The sequence below is a fragment of the Sturnus vulgaris genome, chromosome 22 (assembly GCF_052056855.1).
Source record: "Sturnus vulgaris isolate bStuVul1 chromosome 22, bStuVul1.hap1, whole genome shotgun sequence".
In the NCBI taxonomy this organism is placed as follows: Eukaryota; Metazoa; Chordata; class Aves; order Passeriformes; family Sturnidae; genus Sturnus; species Sturnus vulgaris.
Genome location: NC_142264.1, coordinates 10927322 through 10942389, shown reverse-complemented (window position 1 = coordinate 10942389; position 15068 = coordinate 10927322). Strand labels below are relative to the sequence as shown.

General features: G+C 53.2%; 1 long non-coding RNA gene across 1 annotated transcript; it reads right to left on the bottom strand.

Moving 5' to 3' along the window:
* Window positions 1–4980: 4980 nt before the first annotated feature.
* On the bottom strand, window positions 4981–15002 carry LOC148221456 (uncharacterized). Its single transcript, XR_015808043.1, has 2 exons — window positions 13738–15002; window positions 4981–13421 (listed from the first exon to the last, which is right to left on the bottom strand). It is a non-coding gene; the product is annotated as an uncharacterized LOC148221456 (long non-coding RNA).
* Between the last annotated feature and the right edge of the window lie 66 nt (window positions 15003–15068).

Here is a 15068-nt window from a genome sequence, read left to right as displayed (position 1 = left end):
CCTCAGTGTAGATGAGGGTTGGGCACATGGACCATTGAATTGGAGAATCAGAATCCCAGATGGCTCTGAGTTGGAAGGGATCTTTAAAGAACATCTTGTTTCGCACCTTCCCGTGGGCAGGGATGTATTCCACTAAACCAGGTTGCTCTAAGCCCCGTCTAACCTGGCCTGGGACACTTCCAGGGATGGGGCAGCCACAGCTTCTCTGGGCACCCTGTGTCAGGGCCTCACCACCCTCGCAGGGAACAATTTCTCCCTATTATGCTATCTAACCCTTGAGGCCATTCACTCTTGTGCTGTGACTCCAGGCCCTTGTCCAAAGCCCCTGCCCTGCTCTCTTGGAGCCTCCTTAGGCACTGGAAGAGGCTCTAAGGTCTCCCTGGAGCCTTCTCAGATGAAAAAGCTTAACTTTCAGGCTTTTGCAACCTTTCCTCAGGAGAAATGCTTCATCCCTCTAATCTCTTTGTGGCTCTCCTCCATGGACCAGCACATCCCCAAAGCAGAAAGCCTGAACTATTCCATAGGCACAAACATCCCAGCACTTCACTCCCCTGTCGCACTGCTGTCTGGCCCTCTGGACACGGGGCGACATGACTGACATGACTGCTGCTCGCCCTGTGGCCAGGTCCAGGGGACAACACTGGGAGTAGCAAGTCCTTTTGCCTCGGAGCCTCTCCTGGGCATGTACCCTCCTTTTACCCCCAAAGCTTCTCTGCTTTGGGTCTAAGAGAACCCAGAAATATGCCATGAGCATCCAGGGACAGCCCATCCTTGGACAGGTCCAGACAGGCAGGTTTGGTTTATTTTGGCTACTGAAAACAATTCCTGTCCATGAAGGACATCTGTGAGTGTCTACAATCCCAAGAAGACTCCAGGTAGGGATGTCATGGCAGTAGAAATGTGTCCTGGCCCTTTTCCTTGGGGGTAAAAAAAATCCAGCTTTTATTATCTAAATTATGACACCCTTCTGTCAAGAGCCTGAAGGCAGGCAGGATTGGCATCCTGCAGCTGCCGTGGGCAAAGGTCACAGCCACATGCATGTCTTTGTGCCCACAGATGGGGACCCACAGGGCAGAGTGACACAGCAATGACAGCCCAGTGCAAGCAGTCCTAGCCCAAGACCCTAGCCCCCACGTATGGCCTCTGCTGAAGATCACTGCTCCCATGTGGTGCTGCTCAAACTCGGAGAAAAAAACAGTCTTTTGTCCTATTCATTAAATCAAGAAACCTGAAAGACATTGCCTTGGCCTCCAAGGTTTTGTTTAGCCCTAGATGAAAAGACTTTGTGCTGAGTTCAGTGCAGGAAGTTTTGAACACTTCCCTTTTTTCTTTCAGGAGGCATGAGTTCTGCTAGGCAGAAAACATCCAGTTCTTTGGGATCCTTCCAAAATCTCCATTAGCTCTTCAAATCTTCCAAGACCTTCATTAGCCCCTCAGGCTGAACCACTTTGTGGGAAACGCCTTGTCCCACGGGTGGATCAACCATCCCACTGTCCCAGGCTAGGAGCCACCCCAGACTGAGTCCAGTGTCCCATCCGATGTGATGGTTATGCCCTGGCCAGCTTGGAAAGGCCTTAGTTGATCCAGCCAGGAAGGTAATAACCAAAGGATCTAACAATTCCATCATTAAATATTTAGTATTGATGACTTAGGAAGGAAATAATTTGGGTTTGTGAGAGACATCCTGTTGCCGACGTTCCTGCACCGATGCCGATGCCTTCTCACTGGAGGTTGGTGAGTGCCTGCAGCTGCTTCTCCATGCCATGCTGCCAGGCTTGTCCCATTGGGTTAGAGGGACCCAGCACCTCAGCAGCATTCCTGGCACCCCTGCATCCATGGCAGCTGGAGGGACGTGGCTGATTCTGGGGAGGTTCTTGGTGAATTCTCCAGGAGCAGCTTCACCCATGCAGTCTCCCACACTCTGTACTGCCTGGACACCTGCACTTGTCAGCTCCCGTTTTATTTCTCTATCCAAAACCCTAATGAGGTTTTCCCAACCCAGCCATTTTTCACATTTTGTATGGATGAGTAGACTGTTAGATCACTGGCAACTCCCAGGATCTCCTTAGCCCTCCTAAAATCAAGAAATTGGAAAGAAAAAAACCCACATAAGCAGCTTTTGTAAGCAATACTTTTAGGAGAGGGTGTTTCTTTCTCTCCAGGGTCCTCAACTGCTTTGTTCCCTTTGCTCAGCTTCTCGTGCAGCATTCGCCTCCAGAGGGAGCCCAGAATTATGAAACCAAAGGGGCTACGAAAAAGTTAAGTATTGCAAAACTTAATTGGGTTGCTGGGGCTTTGAGGCTTGAGCAGCTCATCCCACAGGAACCAACACCCCCAGGAATGACGTGATTGCTTTGCATCCTGCAGGACAGCTGTGCTATGGGGGTCTGAGGAGGGGCAGAGCTCTTGCTGTGACTGCACTGTTCCTGTGACTGACCCACTGTTCCCAGGAACAATGGGAGCTGGAGCCTGTTTCCAACTCCTGTGGCTTTTCCACGGATTTCCACCATTTTAGTGAGGGCTGCTTTTCCTCCTCCTGCCTCTCAGCGGGATTGGCAGCTCTCCCTGCTCACAGGATGCAGGTGTGCTAGCCTCAGGATGGGATGTGTGTCTGCAGAGCAGGATCCCTTCTTCAAGGTCCCCAGCCTCCTGGGCCCCCTCCTGCTGGCTGGAGGCACCAGTGATGCCTGCAGGGCTGAGAAATGGCTTTCCTGTCGCTGGTGTATGTGCCAGTGTCAGGCTGCAACAGCCACCTTGGCTGACCACTGCCACAGCTCAACAGCTCCAGCACTGTGAGTGTGCTAATTACTCCCTCCAATGACAGATAGATGGGGGAAGCACTGCCACAGACACCGCTGCACCAATATCCGTGGTAGTGCTCTGGGCGATGCTCAGGGATTCTGGCACTGCTAGAGAAATCCTCTGCCTTGGGCACACATAAGAGCATGAGCACAGCTGTGGCTGTGCCAGGCTGTCCTGTAGCCATGTGCACAGTATCTGTGCACACACTGGGACTGTGCTTATGCCATGTACACGCTCATCCTGTGCCTGTGCTCACATCATGCTCATGGGTTACACTGTCCGTGGTTACGTGTATCCATGCTCACACTGTGACCGTGGTCACACCATGGCTTTGCTCGCACTGTGGCCCTGCTCTCACCACACCAAACTGTTCCCCTCTCATTCCTGGCTCTCCAGCAAGGCAAAGAGGAAAGAGGACTTCCATGGGGCAAACAACCAACTGCTGGGGCTCGACGTCCTCCCCTCCAATGCCCGCAGACACCCTGGGTGCACGAGCACTGTTGGTGCTGCACAGTGAATGCCCCAGGCAAGGCTGCGGGAGTCACCTCATCCTGCAGCAGCCTGGGAAAAACAGGCTAGGGATAAAATTAGCTGGAGTTTTTATTACTGGGATTTTATTTTTAAAAGCAATGGAAAGTACATCACTGGTGGAAAAACCCTGGAGGTCTGGGCCAGCCTGTGGGATAGCAATATGCCACTGTGGTGGATATCCTGCTCACCCCAAGAGGGATGTAAGGTGGGAGCTAGCTGTAGGAACAATCAGCATGGCAGCAAGGACCACGAGAGGCTGAATCTGCCCCCTGGGATGCACCAGGGTGGTGCAGTGGCAGCAGGGGCAGCAGGGACAGCTGAGCCCTGCCAGGAGGCATCACATGGCCATAGAGTCCCTGGGAAACTGTGAGAAGGAGCCTTCCTGTTTAAGCAGTACTCATCCCTCCAGCCAGAGAAGATAGAACTCAGGGTCTGTAAACTCAGGACAGTCCTGGAGAGAATGGAGAGGGATGGAGCTACCAGCTCTTCCAGTGTATGAAGCAAATGTAGAAGCCAGATCCAACTGCATCCTAAAGCAGGCAGCTCCCAGAGCTGGAGTGGGTGCATCAGCTCCCTGATAAGGGATGGTGCTTCTGGAGGTTTGTCTTCACTGCAATAGAGGGATTTTGACAAGTACAGAGAGGAGGGATCTACTGAAGGGTGAAAATCAGAAAATCATGGCTGGCTCAGGACACCCCCCAGCAGAAGACAGCTGGAGACAGGGAGAGAGCTCAAGGAAAGTGTCCCATATGCATGCTGTCACCTTCCTTATTCGTGGACACTTCTGTGTGGCAGGAGGGCACAGTGGGCATATCACAGCTGTGTTACTGCTGGCTGCTTCCAGGCTTATTTGCTGAGAGTGATGTGTGCCAGCCAGGAATGTGGCTGGCACAGGCTCCAGCTGGATTCTGACATTATTTTTTAAACAAATGTAACTTGCACCTGTAAAGATCTCACCTGAAAGCTTAAACCTACTGTTAGAGCCTAAGCAAGTGCCTGCTGAGCTGTCCAGTGACTCCCAGGAGAGCCCAGTTATTCCAAACACTGGAAACATTTCTCCTCATGCAGCAACCCACTGCTGAGTAACCCAGCATCCATCCTCTCTCTGCCCCTCAGGAGCGATGGTCCTGGCAGATTATTGAGAGAAACCTGAGCAGCACTTGCAGCCTGGCACAGGGCTCATGCACTCTATGCCTCTGGTTGGAAGTGGCTGGGATGTGGCAGCTGCCTGGCAGCTCTTCTTGACCCTGGGTTGGGGAAGTCACAGAAGAACTGACATTGCCAATCTCGGGAATCAGTTCCAGAGAGACGTGTAGGGTGTTGGAAAGGGAAGCTGAATCCTTTAGTAAGGCACATAAAGCCTTCCTGCATGACGAGGTGAGGGTAGGAGACAGTGGCAGCCATGTAGGCTCCCAGCACCAGTTTGGTGCTCAAAACAGCCCTCAGAGGCTGGAGGAGGCTCCTGCCATGGGAGGGTAGAAGTGTGGGATCTTCCATGGGCTGCAGGTGGGTATCTGCTCCACCATGGACCTCCATAGGTTTCAGGAGCACAGCTGCCTCTTCATGGTCATCCCACAGGCTGCAGGTAATCTCTGTTCTAGCACCTGGAGCACCTTCTCCCCTCCCTCTCAAATGAACTAGGATCTGCAGGGCTATGCAGTGGTTTTTACTTTTTCTTAAATACATTATCCCAGAGGACCCCCCCCATTCACTGCTGGCAGGCTCAGCTTTGGGTGGTGGTGCTGGGTCCAACACAGGGACAGCTTCGGGTGCCTTCTCACTAAGGCACTCTGCAGACCCCCACTGCCCAAACCTTGCCAATGCAAGGTTCTGATGTCCCCCTGGCAGGATAGGGATCAGGCTAGAGCAGAAGGGGGATGCACTAGAAGCGGGATGTGGCTGCTCATCCATAGCAGCCTCTGCCCAGCTCCTGTCTGGTTGATACACACCAGGCAGGACCATGTCTGTTCTGACAGAAGCTTCACACACCTGGGTTGATAGCAGCTCTCCTGAGGACTCACCAACCTGGGCAGCTGCTCCAGCACCTGGTGCAAGGGAGTTTGAGATCTGGACCTCACCGTCCACTCCTCAGAAAGGAAGTGAGTGGCTGCTGAGCGCCTCTGGCGAGCTGCCTGCACCCCCAGGTGCTGCCAAATTTCACACTCATGCACTGTTTCTCTGCTGAGGGTTTAAATTCAGCCCTGCCCAGGGACTTTGAACAAAAAGAAATTACCCCAGTAAATAAAGCTTTTTCCCACAACAGGATAGTGTCTCCGTGCAGCACTTGTAATTAGCCTATGAAACCATGATTGTTCTTCCACCTCACAAAAACTAAAATCCACCTGAAACTGGAAAATTTGCACTCAGTAGTTTCATCCAAGTCACCTGCTGAAACCTGAGAGCAAGAGGTGGGACAAACATCCTTCCCATGCTCTCCCTGGGCATGGCCCTATCCCTGCAGGCACAGAGGAGCACCTAGAGGTCACTGCCAGTTTCCTTGCAATGAATCTGGGTAGGTTTTTCTTTTCCTTTTGTCCTAGGAGCAAAGCACTAATGTATCTTAAAAGGGTAGGGCCATGGCCTTGAGTGAAGCATTAGCAGCCCTGAAGGCCGTCCCAGAACACAGCTGTTCTCTATCTCCTTTCCCCTCATGGTGACTCAGCCTCAGAGATGCATTAAACCGGTGCCATCCCAGCTGAGCGTCCTGATTGCTCTCTTGTCCTGCAGCAGAGAACATTTGTCATGGGACCTTTTCTTCAAAATATTTTGCAGATCAGAACGATAGAATCGTTTGTGTCAAGGGACCTTCAAGTCCATCTTGTTCCACCCCCTGCCATGGGTAGGGACACCTTCCACTAGATCAGGTAGCTCCAAAACCTGTCCAACCTGGCCTTGGATACTTCCAGGATGGGGCAACCACAGCTTCTCCGGGCTCCCTGTGCCAGGGCCTCACCACCCTTGCAGGGAAGGATTTCTTCCCAGTATCCCATCTAACCATTGAGACCATTCCCCCTTGTCACTTCCAGGCCCTTGCTCCAAGTCCCTCTCCAGCTCAGCTTTGCTGGAAGGAGACAAGTCTGGCTGCTGGAGGGCTTGCCAGGAGGCGGATGCTGAGGGATGCTAAGGGATTTTCTCCAGGAAAGTGAGCTCCTAGTCGTGTTTGTCCAAAGTGGGAGCCATCAGGACCCAGGAAAGGTCTGCCCTTTGCCCAGATATCAGTGGGTGTGGTTGGGGATCCTGCAGGGTCTGGGCAGCAGGAAGAGGGAGAGAAACTGCCAGGAGGCACCCAGGGCTGAGAGACAACATGGGAGACAGAGATATCCCTTATGTGAGCCTTGGCAAAGGGCCACAGCACCCACTCTCCTGCCCTTGTGTTGTAGTGGATCCATTGCTGCCATCCCTGAAACAGGACTCCTGCAGCCAGTCAGGAGCATTCCAGGCTGCTTTGGGCACGTCGCAGTGCCCTCCCTGCCACAGTGGTGGGAAATGAATCTATGCTGTGTGTGCCAGTCTGCCCATGCCATCGACTGCCTGTGCCACCGTTTGCTTGAGTGTGCCATCACCTGCCCTGCCTGTGCACCATGCTGGCATAGCTGTGCTGGACACGAGGGGTTTGTTCTGCTACCAAGAACCGTTACCACTGGAGCCAGGAATAACAACAGCCTGTGACATCCCCAGTGCCCCCTTCAGAAGGGCTTCTGTGCTCCTCTGCCCCCACCAACGACTGGGAGCCCTGGGAGCACGTGAGCACTGACTTCCCAAGGGCAGTAGGAGCTGAGTCCTGGGGCCCCTGGGCAGTGCATTTGGTTTTTGGCTCTGTCAGCAGGATGGCACTGGGAAGTCCTTGTCCAGGAACAAAGGATGCTCTTCCAGTCTGGGTCCAGCATGGGTGGCTTCGAGTTGTCTCCTGACCTCCAGTAGTCAGCTGGCTGAGGCTGCACACTGGAATCCCAACAGGCAGGGAAGGATCTGGCTGCCCAGCTGGTGGGGAGAGCCATTTGGACTAAGGCTGAGAAGAGAATGCACATTGTGTCAGCTAGGGCTGGAGCAAGCCCTGGGCTCTAGCAGAGGAAATGGCTCTCCTGAGATTCCTTGCTGCATTTTGGGATGTGCAAAGGACTGGAAATGTGCCTGCTGGCTGGGGGGGTGTCCTCTGGGGCTCTGTACCTTTTCATGGAGGCAGTGATCATCTATCACAAGAAAAATCCATTTTCAGGGCCACAGATTGAACTTTAGCATTGTTGTTAAGGCAGTCACTGGATTGACAAAGGACTGCTCCAGGCTGGTGGAGAGATCTGAGCCAGTGTGCTGGGGCTGCTCTCATGGCTTCTGATGGAAGACCAGCAAAACGAAGGAGTCCAGACGAGATGTTTCCATGATGCAGAGCTTTCCCCAGAAGGACTGTAGGGTGGGAGAGGGAACATTGCAGCTCCTCTTGGCGCTCCCCACTTCATGGGGGGGGATGAGGGCGGGGAGGGAGTGCACCAGGAAGCCCAAGACATGGTGGGAGCCTGTTTTTAACTGAAGTCCTGCCAAAGAAGAGGAGAGACCCCTCCATTCCCCCATAGGCTGAGTTTCCAGTACAAGGTCTTGGATAAAATAAGTATCGTTTGCTGCCAAAGATTTGCAGGAGCCCTAGGACAGGACGAGACTTCTCCAGCTGCAATGCTGTGCAGCAGCATAGAGGGACAGAAGGTTGCCACTGGAAAGTGGAACCCTCCATGAGATGCTGGTCCTCAAACAGATTGTCAGCATCGGAGGGAAGAAAGATGATTTTGCTCAGTGCAAAATGGGACTCCTTCCTGTATCCTTTCCCAGAGCTTAGGAAAGGGGTGCTGGAGCAGCATCAGATAGTTGGCTTGTGACTTGCTTCTGGAGAGCTGCAGTATGGAAATGGGACGGTGGCTTATGCCCTAACAGAGGTGCTCCTGCCTCCTGAACTGGCTGCTATGACACAGTGCAAGGGTGGGGGTTGCTCAGAGCCCTCCTAAAGCATTTGCTTTTCCCTAACAACTCTAGGGATTTGAGGGAACCTCTGGGCAGAGATTTTCTCCATGCATCAGCAATGGGAAAGAGCAAATTCACTGCACAGAAGAGCTGATGGAGAGATGCTAATTCAAACCCTACCCTTTCAGGTTACTTGAATTCTCCTTGCAGGTCAGTACAATAACTGAGCATGGAGTAACAGGTTCTGTTTGGAGCTTCAAGGGACACAAATCCCTCATATAGCTGGGTTAAATGTAGATAACTGGGGAATAAGAGACCATATCATGTCAGAAAGGATGTGGGTTTTGGGGAACAGTAGTGCTTGTATCCATCCCAGGAAGACATTCCCAGGCGCCTCACCTCCCCATGCCCTGCTAGCCTTCCTCTTGCCACCCACGGGGACCTTTGCAGCATCCCAAGGCCCAGTTCACTTCAGGCCCCTGGGTGTTGAGTAGCAGGGTTGGCAGAAGGGCCCTTCAGCTGCCCCCAACAGCTCCCTGCTTGATCAGAGTCCTCTGATGCTTTGATGGGGCTCAGCAGGGACAGCTTGGGTGTCTCAGACTCCCCCAAGAAGTCCATTTTTGCTGTGGGTCTCCATGGGGCTGTGGTGATGGCCACAGGCTGCTTCAGTGAGCCTGCTGCCCTGAGAGCCAGGCAAGGGCTCAGCCTCTGCATGACCCAGCTGCTCACCATAGTCATCGCCTGCTGCCTGTGGGGATGAGATGAGATTGTTCAAAACAGTTTCTCACTTGGAATTGGAGCCTGTGGGCCAGTTTAAGAAAAGTGACAAACAGTTCCCTGCTTTATTCCAAAAAGAAGATAATTTTCCCCTGCATCCTGCCAGCTCTGTCCCCGCCCCACTACTGTCCCCTCCCTCACACTGAGAGTGGGGATCAGCCCCTTGCCACAAGGCTGCCCAGGAGGATCCGTGTGTGGTGCTCCCTACCTTCACGTCACGTGCTTCTCTCGTGTTCACCCAACATGTCCCACAGGCTTAGGGACGGATGAGCCTTCAGTGGCTGCATGGAGCCAACAGGATGTGACCATGGCCCTGGGTCTCCATGTGCCAAGGGCACCTCTGCCCTGGGGCAACAGTGTAGGGGATGGATGTTCTGCTGGTAGGTGTGGTGTCCTGTGCCAGCATCCACAGGCTCGTGTCATGAGCCTGGGGACAGACCTTGTCAGGTGTCGTGCCAGGGCTGTGGGAACAAGGCTGTCAGCCTGAGGGGCTGCCCGGTGCCTCGATACTTCCCAGCCCTCTGTCCTGGCAGGAGAGGGCTCCTGGCAAGACAGCCAGGAGAAACCAGCGGGGCTTTTCTTGAAAAGCTACCTACTTCCTGGCTGGTTCAATGCCAGGACAACAGTGATCCCTGCCCATGGACCCCCTCAGGGCTTGCATCACACAGACACTGTCCTGGGAAACAGGAGACAAAAAAGGGTTTAGAAAGTGAGGCAAGAATAGAGATTTGTACTTGGGTTTGATTTTCCTTCCAGGCAAGGATCCTTGCCAGGAGAGGGATTATAGCCTTGGATACACCGATATTCTTCCAGACCTTCAATGCCTCTAAGGGGACAAGATCTGGGCTTGGAGCCGAGGCTGGAATACATCAGTGGGCTCCCACTCACAGGGTGCAGAGGCTCAGCAGAAGGTACACTCTGTCAGGACCCTGCTCCTGACTGAGGAAGGTTTTTGCATTCCCTTATATTTTTTAGCTCTACGAAGTGTAAACACTGGTTGGGTTTGCAGCTTCACTGGCCACAGACTCAAAAACACCCCAAAATGACTCAAATGTGTGTGCTGTGGCCTTACTCAGTGCTGAGACTGGTGTGGGCATCCCCAAAATTCCTGACAGGTCCTTCCATTCCAGTCCTGTCTGACTCCAATTTTGTGCAGGTGGAGATGTGGGTAAGTGCACCCTGAGCAGAAGCATCTTTCTGGCTCCAGGTTCACACATCTCTGCTGGAATGTGGGATACACCCAACATCAGAACAGGCAGCTGGGAGGTTTCCTGATACCCCACACAGTATTGTGACTCCTCCATGCAAGGCAGCGAGATACTGGGGAGAGAGTCAGCCCCAGCAGTTGGGGAAGCCGAGATACCCAAGTCCTTTGGTTGGTGCAGGACTCACTCTGCCTGGAGGTCCCTGAGGAAGAGGCACCTCTGGGCTTGCACAGTAGCCTGCACTGGCCTGCACTAGCCAAAAATACACCTGATGTCTCAGCTGAGTCCCAGGGTATGTCAGTCCAGGTCCTGACTGGAGTCGCAGAGCCCTGGGGACTGGGAGCAGATTCCTACTCCTCCACCTGTCTGTGCCTCCAGTGCAGCTCCCAGGCAGAGCTGAGATTGGGAATGGAGGTGGGATTGGGGTTTGAATTGAGAACGGGGTTGGGGGATTTCTCCCATGGACCACAGCCTGTGGATGGGTGAGCAGCTTCATCCCAACCTGAGACCAAAGGAGCAAGTCCCTGCCTTTATTCCTGGGTCTGTGTTTCAGGTCAGATGGGGGCTGTGCTCGTTCTGGGAACACCTTTGCAGCCTCATGCTGTCCCAAATGTCCTTCTGGCTGCTACAGGGACTAGGCTGCTCTCCAGCCAGCCCCTCTCTGTCCCTGCTGGTTCTTGGTCTGGGTGCCTCTGCAGAGGAATCCCACTGGCTTCCAGTGCTCCCTCAGGAGCAGGTCAGGACCCCTGCTCTTTCTGCCAAGGCTGAGGTCAGTGTTATGCTGAGCAGCTGTGGAGTGTGTTGTGGGACTGTTTGTGTGTTGTTCAGGGCTGGCCCGTGCTGGGCCAATCCCAAAGATGTTGAATGCTTCTGGATCGAATGGTCCCCTGCACTTGCTGTTGGCTGAGAAGCTCGCAGATGGGAGCAGAGAACCCTGTCCCTAACCCCTCCCTTTGGACCCCAGCCTGTTGCAGGGTCTACAGGCTCATTGTGTCCTTCCTGTTATTACCCAACCACATATGGAGCTGAAGTGCCGCCCACCAGTGCTCCCAGATGTGCTCATCCATGTTTTACAAAGCCATTGAGCAGCCCTGCGTCCCACAACCAGCAAACCCCACCTTTCAGAGCCACCAAGTAATTCCTTCTCCTGCTCCAGTGTGTCCTTTGATCCCTCATTCAACCCTGCAACCCTCGCCCAGGTGGCCCTACCTCAGAGGCTTTTGTTGGAAGAGATGGATTAGAAAACCTCTCTCCTTTGTCTGGGGAAGTGGCGGGGATGACTAATGCACTCCCCACATTCTCCTCTTTGTACTCACGTTTCACTCTGCCCCCAGGGATAATTTCCCCTGCTCCATGGTGGGGACAAACTTTTCTGTCCAGCTGGGATGGGTGCCAGCATGCCCTGTCTTTCCTGGGGAGTCTGTGCCTGTGGCTCTCCTTGCAGGAAGGCCGTGTCTCCCTGAGGCACTGAGCTGAAACCCATGTCCACACCAGCTTCAGGGGATGTAGAAATACAGACGAGAGTCCTCAGATGTCTCAGGCATGCTGGTCACATCTTCATTCAGATTTACCTGGGATTAAGCTCTCTGTGTTTATCCAGGTATGGGGTGAACTAAAGATACCAGCACAATAGGGAGTTTGGGCTCCTGAGCTTGTTTCTCTTTGCCTGGGACACCCATTCCTTCCTCTGGTCTCAGTGGAAGGGACCCACAAGGATTACAGAATAACAGAATCATTAAGGTTGGAAAATACCTCTAAGGTCATGGAGTCCATGTCCTGGCCCTGCAATGGATACCCCAACAATCCCACCCTATGCATCCCTGAGAGCATTGTCCAAACGCTCCTGGAGCTCTAGTAGCTTTGGGACTGTGCCCATTCTCTGGGGAGCCTGGGCAGTGCCCAGCACCCTCTGGGGGAAGAAGCTTTTCTTGATATCCAGACTAAACTTCCGCTGACACAGCTTCATGCTGTTGCCTTAGGTTCTGTCACTGAGCAGCAGAGAGAAGAGATCAGCACCTGCCTAATCTCACAGGTTAACCTGGTCCCTTGCTACTGTGGCCCCATCATAGTGGTGACACAGGCTGTAATTATGAAAAATTGGCATTAAATTGTGGGGAACTTATTGCTGCCCCACAGCAAAACCTGCTCCTGCGTCTGGTGGATTGTCTGGCTATTTCAGGTTACAATGCCATTTTCATATTTGATCATGCTCAGGGAATCTGTCCCTCCCACTATGAAAGCAGTTCCCTAAAAATTCACAGCATGCCTCTGTCCCTGGGAATGGTCAAGGCAGGATGAACATATGGAGAGCAGTGCTGAGGAGGTCAACAGAGGTGACAGAGTCGAGATGCTGGCAGGCAAACAGATGTCAAGCAGGGTGGCAGGCAGACAGGGGACAGCATGGCAGGTAGAGACATGGCAGAGTGGTAGCATGGCAAGGCAACCAGGCTGTGCTGGGCTGGCTCCCCATGCAGCCACTTGCTCATTGAACCTGTTCATTTGGGCAAATCTTATGCTTTACAACATGAGTCCTGCACAGGTGATATTTGTTCTTGCCTTTCTTTGGTGGTGACCAAAATCCACATCCCTGTTTCCTCAGACAAACAAGGCTGCTCTCACCTCCTGCCATTGGAGCAAATTGCCTGCTTCGTCTTCCATGGCAGAGAAAGCCCTCCCTGCCCTTCGCTTGCTTTTTCACACTGAAGTTTCTTGTGCCTGGAGCTCAGGCACTCCCCACCTGGAGCAGCCACCTCAGCGCAGGTCCTCCCCAGGGACATGGCTGGGTTCCCTCTGAGTGCCTGGGGCTGCCCACACACCATGGGCAGAGGCACTGTCACCCTCGGTGCCCTGCTCTCCAGCCTGTGGTGGCTTGACGGGACTACATGGGAAAGGAGAAATTACACGAGCACCCTGCCCTCACCCCCCTCCCCGAGCGGGGTGCTCCCCGCCTGAACTTACCGTCACACGGTATTTGGGTATTTCTCTATACATGTGTTGCCTGGCTGACATTCCTCTGGGAATGGGAGTATTTCCACCTCAGCAAGTCCAAGCTTTTGGTGCCTTCCTGTTTGCACTGGAGGTTGAGTATCCTGGGACACAAGTGATTGTCCTGGGCTTGGCACAGGTTCTCCCAGACCTCAGCTCACACCTCCTATCCCCCTGGAGATAGAAAGAGGGTGGCAAAAGTGACCCCATGAAGAGGAGGAGCAGCCCCCCCGGGAAGGGAAGGGATGCCAGCCCCCCTTTCAAAGCCACCCATGGATGGTCTGGGAATAGGATGGCCAAGTCTGCACAAGACCAAGGAATGGAGGACACACACATCTCCAGGATGGGTCCCACCGCACCAAGGACCACCTGCCAGATAGGAACTCGCTCCGAAGTCCCCAAACCAAAAGAAGGATGAGGAGCAACAGGAGCAAGTACAGGGCGCCACCCTCCCTCCCCCCCTCCCACCCCGTTTCTGTTCCCTACCGACCAGAAAAGAGATTTTTTGTTCCTTTTCAGTCTTTGAAGACCTCATTGCTTGTCCATCTAAAGGTGAAGCAGGAGGTTTGAGAAAGAGATTAAGCGCAATCCAGAAAAGATTTCTCTGTGGTAATCCCTGGAGCAGTCGTACTGTAGAGGATGGCAGATGAGTGCCTCAGAAGGTGAGGTGGGAAACATGAAGAGCCAAGAATGGACAGGTATTTTTCCCATAGAAACTTGAGAAGAGTCAGCCTGGGAAGGCAGAAAGGCAGTGGAAATTATGCTGTGCTGAGCCTCAGGGACAGGACTGTGGTTTCCTGTGGCATAATCAGCAGCAAAAAAGAATATTTTTTTCACATAAATTAATATATTAATGTCTTGGCGTAGATTGACACGGATTTTCCAGGATTAAGTGCTTAATGAATTGAAGTGAGGAGGTAAACCCCTGCAAACAGACTCACAGATTGAACGCAGCAGTCCTGCAGAGAATCCCTGCTCCACACTGATGGACACTGCCAGGATGAGAGTGACTCTCTGTGCTCCTCTTTAGCCATTTTCTTCCCCAGACTCTGCTGCCAGTCACTGCTTTGGGGACAGCACTGGAGCTCATCCCCCGTGGGACGTCCAGCAGCAGAACATGCACAGTGGAGCCGGGCATCAGGGCTGGGGGCTCCTGCACGACAAGCCCTGGGCAAAGGCTTAGACCCATGAGCAGCTCTGCGCCCCAATACCGCAGAGAGGGGCAGGAAGTTCTGCAGGAGGTGCAGCGCTGATGCAATGTGTGCTGTGCATGGGTCAGCTGTGAGCGGCAAAAAAGCTCCTTGCTTCAAAAAATATTGGGAAGTAAGACAAGCATGAGGAGCCTCAGCTCACACCCTCAGTGTGAGGGTGTGACCCTCAGCCTGCAACCCAGCTGCTCTAGGAGCCATGTCCTCCACCTTCTCTCCTTGTTTATTATTTTATTCGCTGTGGTATCCCACTGTGTAAGCAATCTGCAAATGTCCTTCTCAGAGGAAGGAACCCAACCTCCTTTGGCTCGCTGCTTTCTATGCGAATGCATCACATTGCTCTTGTGACCATATTGAAAACAGCCTCAATATGCATCTGGGCTCCTCAGGGCTGTTACGAGTTCTTGTGATGATTAAAAGCAGGAACACAGCCACAGCTGTTAATCATTGTAGATGAGAGGTTCTTGGAGCTTTTCTGTATCTCAGGATGTTCCCACATCCAGCTGAACCCATCTAAGTACTAAGCCCCAGGCCGGGGGCAGGATGGGGTTGAGCCTGGGGTCAAGGACCATGCCCAGAGGGATAGATAGGGCTGATCCCAGGGACGTAGACT